The 15,786-nt window shown below is 52.4% G+C and overlaps 1 protein-coding gene across 14 annotated transcripts in view; it reads left to right on the forward strand.

Annotated features, from left to right (window-relative positions):
• The window catches only part of PALD1 (phosphatase domain containing paladin 1), a 95,847-nt gene that overhangs the window by 34,978 nt on the left and 45,083 nt on the right, over nucleotides 1-15,786 (forward strand). The window contains exon 2 of one of the 14 annotated variants that reach the window (XM_070263091.1): nucleotides 8,064-8,218. The exons of the other annotated variants lie outside the window; for them this stretch is intronic. The gene's annotated coding sequence lies outside the window, so the exon portion shown is untranslated. The remainder of the gene's footprint in view (nucleotides 1-8,063; nucleotides 8,219-15,786) is intronic. 14 annotated transcript variants of the gene reach the window in all.

Below are 15,786 nucleotides of genomic sequence, written 5' to 3' on the forward strand. Positions count from 1 at the left end.
CACCTCAGTAGCCTCCTCTTCCAGGAAGCCTTCCCTGACTTCCTGACCCTGAGTTAACATCTCTCTCCTTTGTGCAGCTCGGTGTAGCAGGAAAGTTCCTGCAGTTCCTGCCCTGTTGTCAGCCTCTCTGAGTCTCACTTTCCTCATCTGTGGACGGGGGATGATGGGAGTCAGGGAGAGGAGAAGGCCTGGATTCTCCTCCTCTGGCCTGTGTGGAGTTGGCCAGGGCCTGGTGAAGCATGGCCCTCTCAGGGTTAACTCCCTGCCTTGCCAGGGGCGGAAGTGAGGAGGACAGAGTGTGAAATGAAGTCACTTCCCCGCCTGGGGGTCTGCCGTGTGCCTGGCCTTCCGCAGTAAATCCTGTTTCCTCCTTGGCCTCTGCGTGCCCACCCACTTCTGGCTCCCATGACCCTGAAGGTCCCAGCAGGTGGGGCTCCCGATGGAATGTTGGCCTGTCACTCATCCGGCGAGGTCACTTCCTGTCTGGGTCAGCTGTCCTCCTTTCCTGCCACAGCCTTCCTCTCGGGGGTTTCATGGGAATGATGGGTGCGGGGTTCGAGGGAGGCTGCCCGAGCTCAAGCCCAGTGCCAGTGCCCAGCCTGCACTTCACTCTGGGGGCACTGAGGCCCAGGGAGGGCGGGCACTTCCCTCCAGGCCACGCTCCAGGTGTGGGGACTCTGGCTGTCCCCTGGGGTCGCAGCTCTGAAGTATGAGGTGCGGACGTCGCTCAGCCTTTCTGGGCCTCCATTTCTTCTTCTCTGGAACCTGGGGGAGCCTGTGTGTCACATGTGCCCCAAGCACTGACCCGCTCAGGGCGGGACATCCATGACCTTGTTTAGCCCTCATTCCACTGCAGGGAAACTGAGCCTCAGGAAGGGGCCCCGGCCTCGGGTGGGGACAGCGCCGGGAGTCTATCCAGGTCTTTCTGACTCCGATATCCTAGTTTTTCCACAGGAAGCTGTTTAGCTTTCCATCAGCGACAACTCAGGAATGGCATTGCTCCCCTGTCCTTTCCTGTGGGTCATGGTCTCCTTGGGCTGTCAGTTTGGTATGGAACCATGGGTACTGGCATCAGAGGCTGTCCTGTGTAGGTCTTTTTCTCCTCCTCGTTTTTCTATCAATAGTATATGTTCATTCTGGGAAAATCAGAGAAATTGCAGGTATGCAGGAAGATTAGAAACATCAGCTGTGATCCCCCTTCGCAGCAATAGCCACAGTTCACCATTAATGTTTGGAGATTTGTCCTCCCAGACATTTTTCACGTGTGGATGTGTGTGTGTGTCTGTGCTTGTATACAAGAGCCCGCCCTCCTATTTATGGAGACCAAACTCTAAAATACTATTTGGTGTCTTTTTTTTTTTTGATTAAACATACAGTAGGTATTTTCCTATGTCAGTCAAGAAACTGCCCCTTCTTTCTTGTGAAACTTTTAAGTTGACATTTAACGTTCACAGAAAAGTACACCCATCACAAGTGTACAACTTGATGACTGGCCCAGGGGAGCACAGCCTTTGGAGCCTCGCCCAGCTCAAGGAACAGACTCTTTCCAGCACCCGGGGCCCCTGGGCCCCATCACCAGCCCCATTCCTCCTCCAGAGTTGACTTCTTCCTGGACTCCCAGCGCCGTGGACCAGCTTGGCCTGTTTTTGAGTTTTAGATAAATACAGTCACACAGTATTCGCTTATGTTGGCCTCTTTCACTCCACATTCTGTTGGTGACATTCATCGGACCGTCCGTCCGTTTTAATGACTACAGGATGACGTCCATGGTACATTCGACTCTGACTACCGTTGATGTGAAAGATGTTTCCAGTCTTTGACTAATGTAAACAAAGCTGCAGCGACCACCTTTGTCGCCATATCTTTGATTATTTCCTTTGACTCAATTGATGAAAGAATTGCTGGGTCAAAGGGTTGCACATTTTTAAGGTATTTTAGAATTATTGCCAGATTGGCCTCCAGAGAGCCGTGCCAGCTGACATCCTGCCAGGTGCGTAGGAGGGCGCGGATGCCCCACCCGCCCTGACTCCGGGTGTTTCATCCTGCAGTACCTGTGATCTGATGATAGACAACACGTGGCGTCTCATTGTTTCCAGTTGTTAAATTACAAGTTAGAGTGAACATTTTTTCTTGGCCATTTGTATTTCTTGTCTCTTGGTTATTTTTTTGTTTGTTTTTGATCTGTTTTAGTCTCAAGATGTACTTGTTTTCTCATTTGTTTGAAAAAAACACTCTACATTGAATATGATAAATAATAAACCTATGTTGAGAATATTTTTATCCAGTTTGCCATTTGCCTCGTAACTGTGGTTTTGCTGTGTTGGTTAGAAGCTGACCATGTTTTTGTAGTGTCATCTACTGAGATTTAACTGCATGTCTTCTCAGGCATTTTGTGTAGAAATGTCCGCCCTGAGGTTATACAAATGTTTGCTTGTCTTCTCCTCCTTCACTTCTGTGGTTCCCTTTGTGGCACGCCATCGTTCCTCCTTCTGCGCTTCCCTGGGAGTGTGATGTCAGGTGAGGGACCGCTGGAGCTTAAGAGCGTGCGCTCGGAAGCTTTCGCCACCTGTGTACCCTTGGGCAAGTTGCCGGACTGTGTGCCTCAGTGTCTGTACCTGCAAAATGGGAACCATGCTAGTAAACACTAACCGCAGTGTTACTGCGAGGGTTAAATCATAGCTATTTGCAAACTTTTTAGTCTCTGGACTCTTCCCTTTACATTCTTAAAAATTGAAGACCCCGAAGAGCTTTTGTTTATGTGGGTTAGATATATAAATCAATATTTACCATATTAGAAATTAAAACAGTATATTTAAAAACACATTTATAAATTCATTTAAGAAATGCCAATAGTAAACCCATTATATGTTAACGAGAATAAAATATTTTTCTGAAAAATAACTGTTTTCCAAAACAAAAGCTAGAGTGAGAGGAGTGGTGTGGTTCTGCAGTCTCTGGAACGTCTGGCTCAATAGGAGACAGCTGCATCTCCCGTCTGCGCCTGCGGCCGTCTGCTGGGATGGGTTGTTTCCCTCGGAGTGTGTGAAGACAGTCCAGCCTCACACAGAGGTGGTTGGAGAAGGGAGGAGAGTTTTACTGGCCTGTGGATATTTTCCTTTGATACTACATAGAAATTCGACAAGTGATAGTTTCTTAAGGGTTAGTTGAGGGGCCGGCCCAGTGGCGCAGCGGTTAGGTGCGCACGTTCCGCTTTGGTGGCCTGGGGTTCACCGTTTCGGATCCTGGGTGTGGACATAGCGCCGCTTGGCACGCCATGCTGTGGCAGGCATCCAACATATAAAGTAGAGGAAGATGGGCACGATGTTAGCTCAGGGCCAGTCTTCCTCAGCAAAAAAGAGGAGGATTGGCGGCAGATGTTAGCTCAGGGCTAATCTTCCTCAAAAAAAAAAGAAAACTTAGTTGAAATGTAGAATCCGAAAGCATATCAATGAACTTTTCGTCTTTCGTAATGAAACTTTCATATTTCATATTGGACTATGTTGTGATATGAATGGATCTTTGATCCAGATGTGGTTTTGTGACATCACACATCAGTCCTTGGGAAAATACTGGCTCACTGAGCTGTACAGATCTTCCAAATGTGGACACATTTCATTTCCTCACACCCCAAAGTTACGTATGTTAACGTATCACCATATCACTGCCAAGTCTTTATGTTTTGAGAAGCGGTCAGACTCACAGTGGCTGATGTAAGTTTTCCAAAATTCTATTTTTTCCCTTGAAAGCTCAAACTTTATCATTGGCAACAAATGCTGCCCGTTGTTTTCTTGAAGAGACAGGCTCACTTTATTAATTTTTGAGAAAATTTCTGCCAGATATCCAGCTCTGAAAAACCATCATTTGTCCGTTGGCTGTTCTTTCAAGTAACAGTGGTGTCCCCTGGACAGAGTGGCTGGTTCAGCCCACAGCTCGGGAGGGTGTTTCCTCCAGACCCCTGTCGTATCCAGGAACCAGCCAAGGGCACGTCCCATGTCATCACACAGAATATTCAAAAGACGTGTGCTCAGGGGCTGAGATTCGGTGAAATTAATCAGTTTTACTGCTTAATCAAGGACATTGTTAAATGACACTGCCCTATTTTGTCACTGTGAGTGACGACCAGTCCATTTGGGGCCAATGCTGTGTCTCTGCTGAGCTCCCAGCAGTTTCCCCTGCTGCGGCTTTTGTTCCATCAGATGTCCTCACAGTGAGAAAAGCAATGATGTCTTAGTAAGTGCTGAGAATGGTTTGGACCTTGGGGACCCCTGGAAGGTGTTGGGGACCCTGGGGCTCTGCGGAGCATGCTGTCAGCACTGTGGATTAGATGATAGGCGAACGGCCTTAGCACGATGTCTGGCATCTCTTGGAGTCTGGGATGTTTCACCTGCTGCCGCGATTGCCTTCTTCCCCAGCATGCCTGAAGGAACACAGTGGGGGAAGTGGGGATGCAAACCATTTGGGGTTAAAAACTCATCCTTTGTGATTTCAAATCCTGTTCAAGGTGCTAACGTGTTTGGTCCTCAGGAGTGAGTGAGGGGCTTAGGGGACTTTATAGGTGCCCCATTTTTCTTGCCCTTTTGGGAGACAGGGAGGGCATGATTCAGTGGGAGAGACCCAGGGGTCTCAGCCAGGCAACCCTCCTGCATGGGTGGGGTCTGCTTCTCAGACAGGGGACCCCTCAGCGTCACCCTCCTCACTTCCTGGCCCGAAGGGGCCCCCACAGCCTCTGGCCTCCATGTCCCTTCCTCATTAACCTTGTCAGCTTCGTGGGACGCAGGGGTCAACGCTCCCCTCCTCATTTTCTATATAGCAATCAAAACAGGGCTGTATTTATGGAATGCCTATTGTATTCTGGGCCCTGGGCTAAAAGTCTGCTCGTATTTTCTCATTTATGCTCATGACATGGACACCCGCAGGGTTGATTTTTTTGTTGTTCTTGAAAAAAATCTTCCCAATTTTGTTCATTCATGTGGCTACTTTGTTCCAAGCACTGGGATGCCGTTGAAGGCCAGCCCCAGCCCCAGCCTGGTGGGCCTCGTGGGGGACGCCCGCGGTGGGATGTGGTCAGTGGGGAGGTTAAGGAAGCCTTCCTGGGGCAGGGAGTGGGCGTGAGGTGGGCAGAGGGAGCGAGCATGCCAGGAAGATGTGGGATGGATGATCTGAGGCTGCTGTGTGGTCCTCAACCTTCAGCTGCTGCCCGGCAGAAGAGACAGTGGCATCTGTTCTGTCGCTGGAGGAAACTGACTAGGTTGGACCAACTGAGCGATGGCCCAGCCTTGTCCTTTGAGCTATTGGAAGGATTTGCAAAGGTGTAATTTCTCCCATCCGTAGACTGCAGAACACTCCACGCCCACCTCCCTGGCCTGCTAAGATGTACCTCTGCTTTATTATTATTTTTGTTATTGTAAATTGTTTGCAAAGGCCCATTACTATTATTTGCAGAGGCCTGTCGAGATGTCTGTTCCAGGGACTGTAAGAAATTCCCTTTGGCTGGAGTGTGGAGCAAAGGTGGGAGCTGGGGAGCGATAGGCTGGAGAGGAAGGCTGAGCCCGCTTGTGGGAAGTTGTGTATTGCCGTGTGGTTCCTCCTGAGTCTAACTGAAGTCTCCTGTGCTGAACTCTGTCTCCTCTGCTTGGTGTGCTTCGTCCTCTGGGTCAGGAGGGCTCTTCCCCGTCAAGGTCTTCCGTGGCCCTGGAAGGACATGCTCAGTGAAGCGGATGAGTAGGGAGGTGCAGGGCAGAGGGGTAGGAGACCCGTGGCCCCAGCCCTGCCGTCCACTGGCTCTGTGACCATGGGCAGGTCTCTGGCCTACTCTGGACCTCAGTTTCCTCTTCTGTAAAGTGAGAGGAATAGGACTAGGGTCTCAAAGGTGCCTCTGAGTCTAACTCTAAGATCCATGTTGGTGCCTGAAGGGGACTGATGCTCTCTACCGTGTCTGTGTGTGTGTGTGTGTGTTGCCCAGGGCCGGTCGGGGGCTGGTCTGAGCCCCTACACTGGGTACGGACCTGTAGGTTTTATCCCCCACCCCCAGCTCTCCCCTGGCCCCGCAGCAGGGACCCTGCACCGTGCTGACTTCCTCCGTGTTTGTTCTGCAGCCGAGGCAGATGTTTCCTGCAGCTGGCTGCTCAGCCTCCTGCCCTATTTTTAGCTCTATTGTTACCCGCCCTGGGCATCTGGCTGCCAGGGGTGTGTGAGAGGCTGTGGCCCTGGAAAGGGTACTCTTCCCTGGGTCCAGCTTCTTCTCTGCCTTCTGGAGGTTGCTGGTTTAAGCTTCCCAGTGTCTGTTGGGACAGTGAGGGTGGCTTCAGGAGACGTGGGATAGTGATGGGTGGATGACGCCGTAGAAAGAGCCCAGGCTGCAGAACCGGAGGCCTGGCTCTGTCGTAGTGTCATGTAGTAAACTCTCTGAGCCTCCGTTTTTCCATCTGCTAAATGGCTCACTAGCCCCTGCTTCTGCCTTTCTCATAGGGTTGTTCTGAAGCTGAAATGAGGTAGTGAATGTGAACTTGATTTAGCAAAATGACATTTGGAACCTACAAATATTGTGGGTTCAACCCTGTGGGGGCCCCAGAGGAGCATGGGATCCAGAGTGGGGAGATGAGGCGTGTACTTACCAGACACCAGGCCAGTGGGCTCAAGGCCAGGGTCATGTGGGGCACAGGCTGCATGCTGGAAGGCTTGGAGGTAGAGGGAACATTTCCACTGGACATTGGTGGATGGGGTAAAGGAGGGAGGGAGGGGATAGGGTTCCTGGTGGTGGGACCAGGGAGGGGGGCGTGGAGGCAGGAAGGGCCAAATGTGTCCTGGGAGGTCCAAGAAGTAAAGGGCCATGAGCGTCTCTGGCTGACAATGATGGAGTGGCTCTTGCCTAGGAGGTGCCCCAGGGTGAGTCTGGGGGCTGGAGGCTCTGCAGCCCCTCCTGAGCCAGCAGCCAGCACAGTAGCTCTGCCTCTGGCTGTTTTACACGTTGGACTTTCATGAAAGATCCATTTTTCACAAAGGGTTCAGCTGCTAAAGTGTTTGAAAGCTGCACGTCTTGTCCAGCCTCCTCACTTTCCAGATGGAAATCAAGTGTGGCTGGAGAGGGCTGTGCTGGACTCAAGCCCCTCAGAAAGCCCGCGCTGGAAGGGAACGTCACCGGGGCTTTTCCTGCCCCGCACTGTTGGGCAGCTGGGACGTGGATTAGCCTGGAATGTTGGGCGTGTGGAGGGTACATAGCGGGTGGTGAGGATTGGAACAGGGGTCTTAAATGCCAGGCAAGGGAGTCTAGACTGGAGGCTGCAGACGTGGGAGGGATGGGGTCCGATCCCAGAACTGGGTCATGATCCTTCCCAGCTCCTCGAAATGATGCTTCAGGTCCCTGTGATGTTGCTGGGGGTCAGAAGCGGGGTTTAAGCATAAGTAGGTTCCTATTGGCCCTCTAGGGTGCAGTCCCTGCAAGCAGCCAGGATGGTGTCAGCGGAGTCAGGGCCCCGGGTGGGGTCTCAGGAGACTGAGTCTAGGTTTCTGCTCACCTTAAAATGCCCAAATGCCCAAGTCCTTGGAGCAACGTCACTGAGCATGTGAGCATGTCCAGGTGCTCTTCACTCTGTTCTCCGCAGGGTCCTCCCCGCAGTGTCCCGCCCTCCCCTCTGCCTAGTCCCCGGCTGCGTGGAACCTGGAGATGGACAGGAGCATCAGGCTCTTTCGGGAATAGAATGAACGCGCTTCCCGGAGTTGACTGGCACCCTCCCCAGGGACTTTTACATTCCCCTCCTGCTCCTCCCTGAGAGAAGCAGCAGGCAGGGTCCCTCCCATCCAGATGACGCTGTCTGTTTTCCAGGGAGTTCCCTTGCTCAGAAAGGCCCTGAGAGGGACCTGGAGAGACTGCAGGTAGGGAGACTCTTGTGGTCTCTCTCTGCCCTTTTGGAGCAAGGGAGGCCGAGCCTCTCCTTGTGGTGTGGAACAGACACTTAGCTGCTGGGAACTTCCTAAATTTCCGTAGCTGACTCTGGGAAAGCTGCTGGGCCACTCTGTCTAGGAGCCGATGGTTTGAGGATTCTCTTGTGTTCATGTCCTCACAGTGGCCAAGGGCGATCTGAACCCCCGTGGCCCCGGCATGGGCTGGGCTCACTGGGTCCTGTCGTGGCTCTGTGCGAATGTGGGACCGCCAGCCCACAGTGCAGCCTGACTTTCACCAGCGGGGAAACTCGACATTCTCCCGCAAGGGGGGAAAGAAGTAAGTTCTGTCCTGTTGGCGGGTGGTGTGGGGTCACTGAGGGTCAAACCTAAAAATAACGAGTGTATTAGTCAGGATTAGATTTGGTTGTGAGTAATAGGAAAAGCCAAATCACAGTGGTTTACACTAAATGGAAGTTTGTTTCTCTGTCCTGTCCAAGTCCAGAGCTTTGCGGTCCAGGCCTGGTGTGGGGGTTCCACTCTGCGGATTTCTTGGGGAACTTGATCTCCACCACTCCTAGGGTGTGGCTTCATGTGCTCATGGTTCAAGATGGCTGCGAAACTTCAGTCATCACATCTGTGTTCCACGGGGCAGGATGGAGGAAGGGAGGAAAGAGGACTTGTAAGGATGGATTCCAGAATTTTCCTTATGATACTGCCCCTTATTTTCCATTATCTGGAATTAGTCACATGGCCCCAGGTAGTTGCACCCGAGATGGGGAGTGTAGTCTTGGCTCTGGGCGGCTGTGTGCTCAGCCAGCTGTCTCTGTCCCTCATCTGGTTTGTTTAATGAGGCAGCAGGGAGGGAGGGGGATGAAGGCCTTGTGGACGTTTTGATCAAATCTGAGGATGTTCTCAGGCCGAGAAGCTGGACCAATGCTTCAGGGATGGCAGAGTCTCACTCAGGGAGATTTCCTGGGGGGAAGGTCAGTCCTGCCTTGGGACTAAAAGGCCACATGCCCCAGGCCAGGAGCGGGGAACAGAAAGGCTTTCGAGAGCTTAGGAGTCAGCTCAGTGGCAGCCATCAGGATAAGGAGGGGGTCACCCTCTACTCAGGCTCAGAGCACGCTGAGGACGTGTGGCCTGTGTCTGGGCTGCTGGGCCTGAGGGAGAGACAGGCTCACTCAAGGAGAGTGGCCAGGAGGCTAGGGACTCAGAGCTTGGGGAAAATGAAGAGGAGCCGTAGGTGCCGTGACACAAGTGGACAGGATGCGCGACTGCAATTCTGCCCAGGACAAGGGTTAGACCAGCAGCGCCCTCCTGCACCAGGCCTCGAGTCCGCCGCTCGCCTCCCTGCCGTGGCGCCCTGTCGTGGCACGTCTTCAGTTCTTCAAGACAAGACAGAGACCTGGAGTTGTTTGAAATCCCTTGATCTTTAAGTACGGGCAGGCACTGATGGTGGAAAGTAACAGAGCTGCGAGGATCCAGCACCTTGCCCGTGAGCCCTTTGGGCCTGTGGACTACGAGCTTTCTTTCTCCAGATGGCGGGGTGGGGGGGTGGGGGCGGTTCTCTGGGTCTTCGAAGGGGAGCATGAGGGGAGAGCTGTGGAAAACTAGCTTCTCATAGATAGCTGAGCATTTTCTTAAAAATTTTTATTTTAAAAATGTTTGTTTGGTCCGGCCCTGTGGCATAGTGGTTAAGTTTGCACACTCCACGTTGGTGGCCCAGGGTTCACCTGTTTGGATCCCGGGTGTGGACCTATGCACTGCTCTTCAAGCCATGGCTGTGGCGGCATCCCACATACAAAACAGAGGAAGACTAGCTCAGATGTTAGCTCAGCAACAATCTTCCTCAAGCAAAAAGAAGAAGATTGGCAACGGATGTTAGCTTAGGGCCAATCTTCCTCACCACAAAAAACCTTTGTAATTCCAATTTTTTTTTTAAAGATTTTATTTTTTTCCTTTTTCTCCCCAAAGCCCCCTGTACATAGTTGTATATTCTTAGTTGTGGGTTCTTCTAGCTGTGGCCTCAGCGTGGTTCAATGAGCAGTGCCATGTCCGCGCCTAGGATTCAAACAGATGAAACACTGGGCCGCCTGCAGCGGAACGTGCAAACTTAATCACTCGGCCACAGGGCCAGCCCCTGTAATTCCAATTTTTTATTTTGAAAATCTCAGGCCTACAGAAAGCTGGAAGAAGAGTAGAGTGAAGGCATGTCCCTCCTCACCAGGTGCTGACATTTGCTCCATTTCTACTCTCTCTTTCTGTCTCTCTAAACTGTGAGAAAGTCGCAGACATCAAGATGCTTTAGCCTGTGTCTCCTAAGAGCAGGGACATTCTTGTATTCCCAATATCATTGTCACACTGATGGAGGTTAACTTTATTTATCTAACACACAATTCATACTCACATTTTCCTGCTGGTCCTCAAAATGCCCGTTATAGCCTTTTCTCCCCTCCCCAATCCAAGATCCATATGTACAGAGCTTCCTGTCAGGCAGAGCTGGCTGCCCCACTATGGGGAGCTCCCGAAGGGGGGCCCCCTGCCTGGAAGGAGGCAATTAGGGGTGCTGGAAGGGGCCCTCTTCCTTCCTGAGGGTCCCAAATTCCAGGAGCCTCTGGGTTCATGCTGGAGCATCTGGTGACAAGTGCCCAGGTCTTTGCTGGCTACAGAGCAGGTCAGGGCCCCTTCTCTGCCCCCACTGTCGGTGGAGCTGAGAGGAGGCTGTGTGCCCCCGACCAAGGGCAGGGGCCTCTCCTGCTGCAGCTTCCCCCAGCTCAGGACATCCATCTGCAGTGTGATGCCCCGACTCTGCTGCCCGCCCCCCCCAACCCCGTGCTGGCCCCTGTCTGCCACAGCTCCTCAGCTGGCCGCCTTTGTCTGCTCCCGGCTCCAAGCCCACCTCAAGGTGTCATCTCAGTGGTCACCATGATGACACCTCCCTGCTGGAACTCAGACCTTCAGAGGCTCCATGAGGTCTGCAGGCAGAGGCCTGGAACTCGGGCCACCGCACAGGCAGCCCACCTGCTGAGCACATGGCCGTGTTTCCAGACGCTCCTCCACTGCCTGTTTCTAACTTCTAACTTTCTTTTTCGGTTTAGAAAAAATAAAAACATTTCAGAAACATATAACTTAGCAGATGAAGGCCTTCTGCCGTCCAGACCCCAGACAGCTCTACCTTATTTGTTAAATTGATCTCATCCTAGTTCTAAAGAGAAGGAGGCTCAGGGGTAGAGGTTGTGAAGGGACTGGTCTGAGTGACCCGTAGCGACGTGAGGTGACGGTCACACAGCAGAAACCAGACTCTGCCTCTGCTACGCTGTGTAGCCCGGGGAAATTCACATCGCGGGCCCTGCTCAGCTGGTTCCTCATCTGGAAAGTGGGGGTCGTAAACCCTGTCTCACCTCCCTTGAGAGCTGTTGTCGGTAGTAAAGACGCAAAAACCACAAAGCCACACCCCCCCCAGGCTGTATGAAAGGAATGATGACTGGGAACTGGGCCGACAGTGGGTGGAGGGCACAGGCACGGAGCTGGAGGCGCACAGGGGGCTTTGCAGTGGGGTGATGGGGATGCCCTCCGTGAGTAGCTGTGACCTTTGTCCACTTTGAAACTATTTAAAATAACTATACTTTTCTTTTGTTTTTTAACGTTTCTAACATAATCATGTTCATTGTAGGAAGTGTATAAGTGATGGAAAAGCAAAAAAGAAGAAAATAGATCCACGCTCAGGCCCCATCTGAGGAATAAGTACTGTAATGTTCAAGTAAACATCCTTCCCGTCTTTGGTGCCTAATTGTTGTGTGCAGTCCTTAGTCGATCAACAAGGACCCAGGCAGGGTGGGGAGGTAAAGGGATGGTGCCGATTTGTTCCATCAGCATTATCTGTCTAGCTCCTCCTTTGAGCCAGACAGCTGTACAGAGCCAGGAAGGACACAGAAGGGCCCCTGCCGGGAACAGCATGCAGCAGGAGGGAAACAGGCTGTGGGAGTTGAGAGGCGGGGGGTGGGTGTGTAGTCAGGGAGGGCTTCCTGGAAGAGGTGGGCTTTAACCTCCAAGGGTGGGTAGAATGTGAGAGGGTGGGGAGGAGAGTAGTCCAGGTGAGAGGGGAGTGAAGTGGGGAGGCTTCCCCCACTCCCTCCTACAGAGGGCTGAGACCTGCTCCCTGAGGCCGGATATTTGTTCCTCGGTGAGTCCTGACAGCTGCAGATGCCTAGAGGTGGGTCGTCTGTTCATCTCGTAAATATTTCCTGAGCCTTCATCTGCTGGGCCCTGGGTGCAGTTCTGGTGCTGGGCCGCGATGCCGACGAGTCAGGCGCTATCCTGCTCTGAGGGAGTCCAGGAGACTGATGGTATCCGTGATCCTGTTGGTGAGCGATTCAGAAACAAAAGGGGCTCGTAAGACGTATGAGGACTGTCGGGGTGGTGTGGGCAGACAGCATTGCAGGGGCTCCGAGAGGCCTTTCTGGGGAGGGGCGTTTGAGCCAAGACAACAGGAAGGGGCAGCCACGTGACCAAGCCGAAGAGTGTTCCAGGCAGGGGGTGGCGGGCACGAAGCCTTCATGATGAGGGGGCACATGGCAAGTGGCGGGAGCGCCGTGGCGGGGGGCGGGGGTGTGAGTGAGGTCAGAGAGGTGGGGCATGTGCCCAGGGTGAGGGGTTTGGATGTTATGGTGTGATGGAAGGAAAGGACGTGATCTCCGCCCAGTGTCCCATTGTCATCCATGTTCCTGTGATAACCATCCCATTCCTACAGACTGAGGGGAGGTTGTTTCTCTGCTGCTGACAATAACCCTTAAGGGAGGCAGACAGGGTTTATGACCCTGCTTCACGGAAGAGGCAGCAGCTGAGCAGGGCCAGAGATGTGCCTGAGAGTTTTAGAAGGTCCTTCTGGCTGCTGCGTGGAGGGTGGGTCGTGGGGGACAGTAGGGAAGGAGGGAGGCCACTGGAGGCTGTTGTGGTGGGTGCAGTCAGGCCGGGGGCCGGGGCCGGGAGAGCAGTTGGACCGACTTGGGGCGCACATGCGTCCCTCTGTGGGTAGGGTTTGAGAGCGGGTGGAGGACTTGCCCAAGGCCCCGGGGCAGAGCTGGGCTCCCCTGGTTCCTGATTAAGGCCGGGAGCAGACAGAAACCTCCCTAAGTGGCTAAGTGAACAGAGCAAAACGGGGCGGGCTGTGATTGTGTCACTAGAGCAGGAGAGCTGCTGCGGCCAGCCCCTCTGCCCTTTGGTTTGCCGGGATGAGAGCCAGGGGCCCCTGCGCCCGCTTGTTCCCACCGCTCCTTTTATGGGCGGTGTCTGGGCCAGGCCCCTGTCCTGGCCACGGAGGCTCACATCTGGTAGCGGGTACCAGCCAGCGGGGGCAGGGAGGGCTGTGGAGGAGGGCAGGGAGGCCGGGGTGGGGGTGAAAGGAGGGGCAGCTGAGTTTGCGCCCTTGCTGTGTGTCAGGCCAGGTGGGTGTAACTTTACACACATTTACTTGTTCCCTTGTCACATGATCCGGTTAGGGAGGTGCAGTTACAGTCCCCAGTGTATAGTCGGGGAAACTGAGACTCAGAGAAGTTAAGCCATGCGCCCAAGGCCACACAGCAAATAAGTGGGGGAGATGGGAATCAGCCAGTTTTCAGCCTCGGAGTCCATGCTTCACAGACTCACTGGGTCCCCCAGCTCGGTGTGAGCACGTTGGAGCGTCACTTACGGCTTCTACGAGTCCCTGCTTCTCTATGTGTTCAATGGCAGTGCTCGCTCCGGCTTCCCGGGGTGTCCTGCTGCCTCGGACAGCAGTGATTGAGTTCTCCCCTGGAGCAGGCGTTGGGCTCAGCGCTGAGGACCTCGAGCTGACCCAGGGATGCCCTTGAGGACCACGGAGGGCTTGAGACTCAGCAGCACTGTCCAACAGAAATATAATGTGAGCCACATGTGTCATTTTAAATCGCCACATTAAAAGTAAAAAGAAATAGATGAGAGGCCGGCCTGGTGGCGTAGTGGTTAAATTCGCATGCTCTGCTTCAACAGATCAGGGTTCGTGGGTTCAGATCCTGGATGTGGACGTACATACTGCTCATCAAGCCATGCTGTGGTGACATCTCACATACAAAATGGAGGAAGACTGGCACAGGTTTTAGCTCACGGACAATCTTCCTCAAGCAAAAAGAGGAAGATTGGCAACAGATGTTAGCTCACGGCCGATCGTCCTCACCAAAAAAGAAACAAAGAAAGAAATAGATGAGCTTAATTTTAATAACATATTATTTGATCCAATCTATTAAAATGTTATTTTGACTTATAATTAACATAATACATTGTTAATGAGATATTTTACTTTCTTTTGTACTTAGTCTTCGAAATCCAGTGTATACTTTACACCTGCAGCACATCCTGACGTGGGCCAGCCACGTTTCAAGAGCTCAGTAGCCACGTGCAGTAGGTGGTTACCGGCTTGCACGGTCTAGCTCCGGAGTCTAACTGGTTGGTGACCCCACCCCCCTGCAGTGTGTGTTAACAGCTGGCTTGTGTCACACTCACTGTTCTGAGGACTTTACATACGTTATATTATTTAACCGTCACAACAACCCCACGAGAGATATACTGCTATTGGCCCCATTTCAAGGGCCTGGCAACTCAGGCCCAGAGAGGTAGCTTGGCCAAGGTCGCACAGCAGGCGAGTTGTGGCACTGGGTAGGAGGGTGTCACTAGAGGAGTGAGCACACTGGGACAGAGGACAGGGAGCACCTCTTGTTTTTAACAGGTTTATTGAGGGAAATTTCATATGATAAAATTCACCCATTTTAAGTGTGTGGTTCAGTCAGTGTTGGCGAATGTATGTAGTCGTGTAACCACCACATTCAGTATATGGAGCAGTTCCCTCCCCCAAAAGGTGCCCTGGAGGCCCGGTGTGGTTGGCTCTCCCGCCCCGACAGCCATCCATCTGCTTTCTGCCCCTATAGTTTGCCTTTTCTATGATGTGATATGGAAGGAGCTGTACAGTTTGAAGTCCTTGGGGCCTGGCCTCTTTCTCCTAGTGTGCTGTGTTTGAGGTTCGTCCATGCTGTGTACATCAGTAGCTTGTTCCTTTTATTGTTGAGTAGTATTCCACTGTGTGAGTGTGCACGTTTTATTCCTCTGTCTGCCAGTTGATGGCCATGTGGGTTGACTTCAATTTTGACTGTAATGAACACTACTGTTTGTACAAGCCTTTCTCTGGGTGTGTTTTCATTTCTTGGGTGGTTATGGGAGAGTGGAATTTCTGGGTCCTATTGTAAATGTATGTTTAAGTTTGTAAGAAACTGCAAAGCTGTCTTCCAGAGTGGCTGGTGACCTCACACTTCAGCAGCCAGATCTGAGAGTTCCGGTTCCTCCACGTCCTCACTTGATGTTGTCAGTCTTTTAAAATTTGTCATTCTAGTGCGTTTCTCTGTGACAAATGATGCTGAACATCTTTTTATATGCTTATTTGGCATCCATATGTGCCTTCGAAGCTTTTGCCGTTTTTTTCTTTCTTTTTCTTTTCCCTCCCCAAAGCCCCAGTGCATGGTTGTATATCCTAGTTATAGGTCATTCTAATTCTTCTGTGTGAGATGCCACTACAGCATGGCCTGACAAACAGTGTTTAGGTCCGCGCCCAGGATCCGAACTGGAGAACCCTGGGCCTCCAAAGCAGAGTGCGCAAACTTAGCCACTTGGCCACAGGCCAGCCCCTCTTTTGCCATTTTTTTATTGGACTTTTTTTAACATTGTAAGAGTTGACACCTCTGTTTTTGGTTGGGACTAAATGAGAGAATATATGGCAAATGCTTTGCAGTCTAAGTTCAACCATTTGGCCTTCCTGGTGCCCCCATCTCTGCGCTCAGGATCTCTGGCTGTGTCAGGCGGGTATTTGGACCCCACCCCCTGCCCCACCCTGGCAGGCACACC

The sequence above is a fragment of the Equus caballus genome, chromosome 1 (genome assembly GCF_041296265.1).
Source record: "Equus caballus isolate H_3958 breed thoroughbred chromosome 1, TB-T2T, whole genome shotgun sequence".
In the NCBI taxonomy this organism is placed as follows: Eukaryota; Metazoa; Chordata; class Mammalia; order Perissodactyla; family Equidae; genus Equus; species Equus caballus.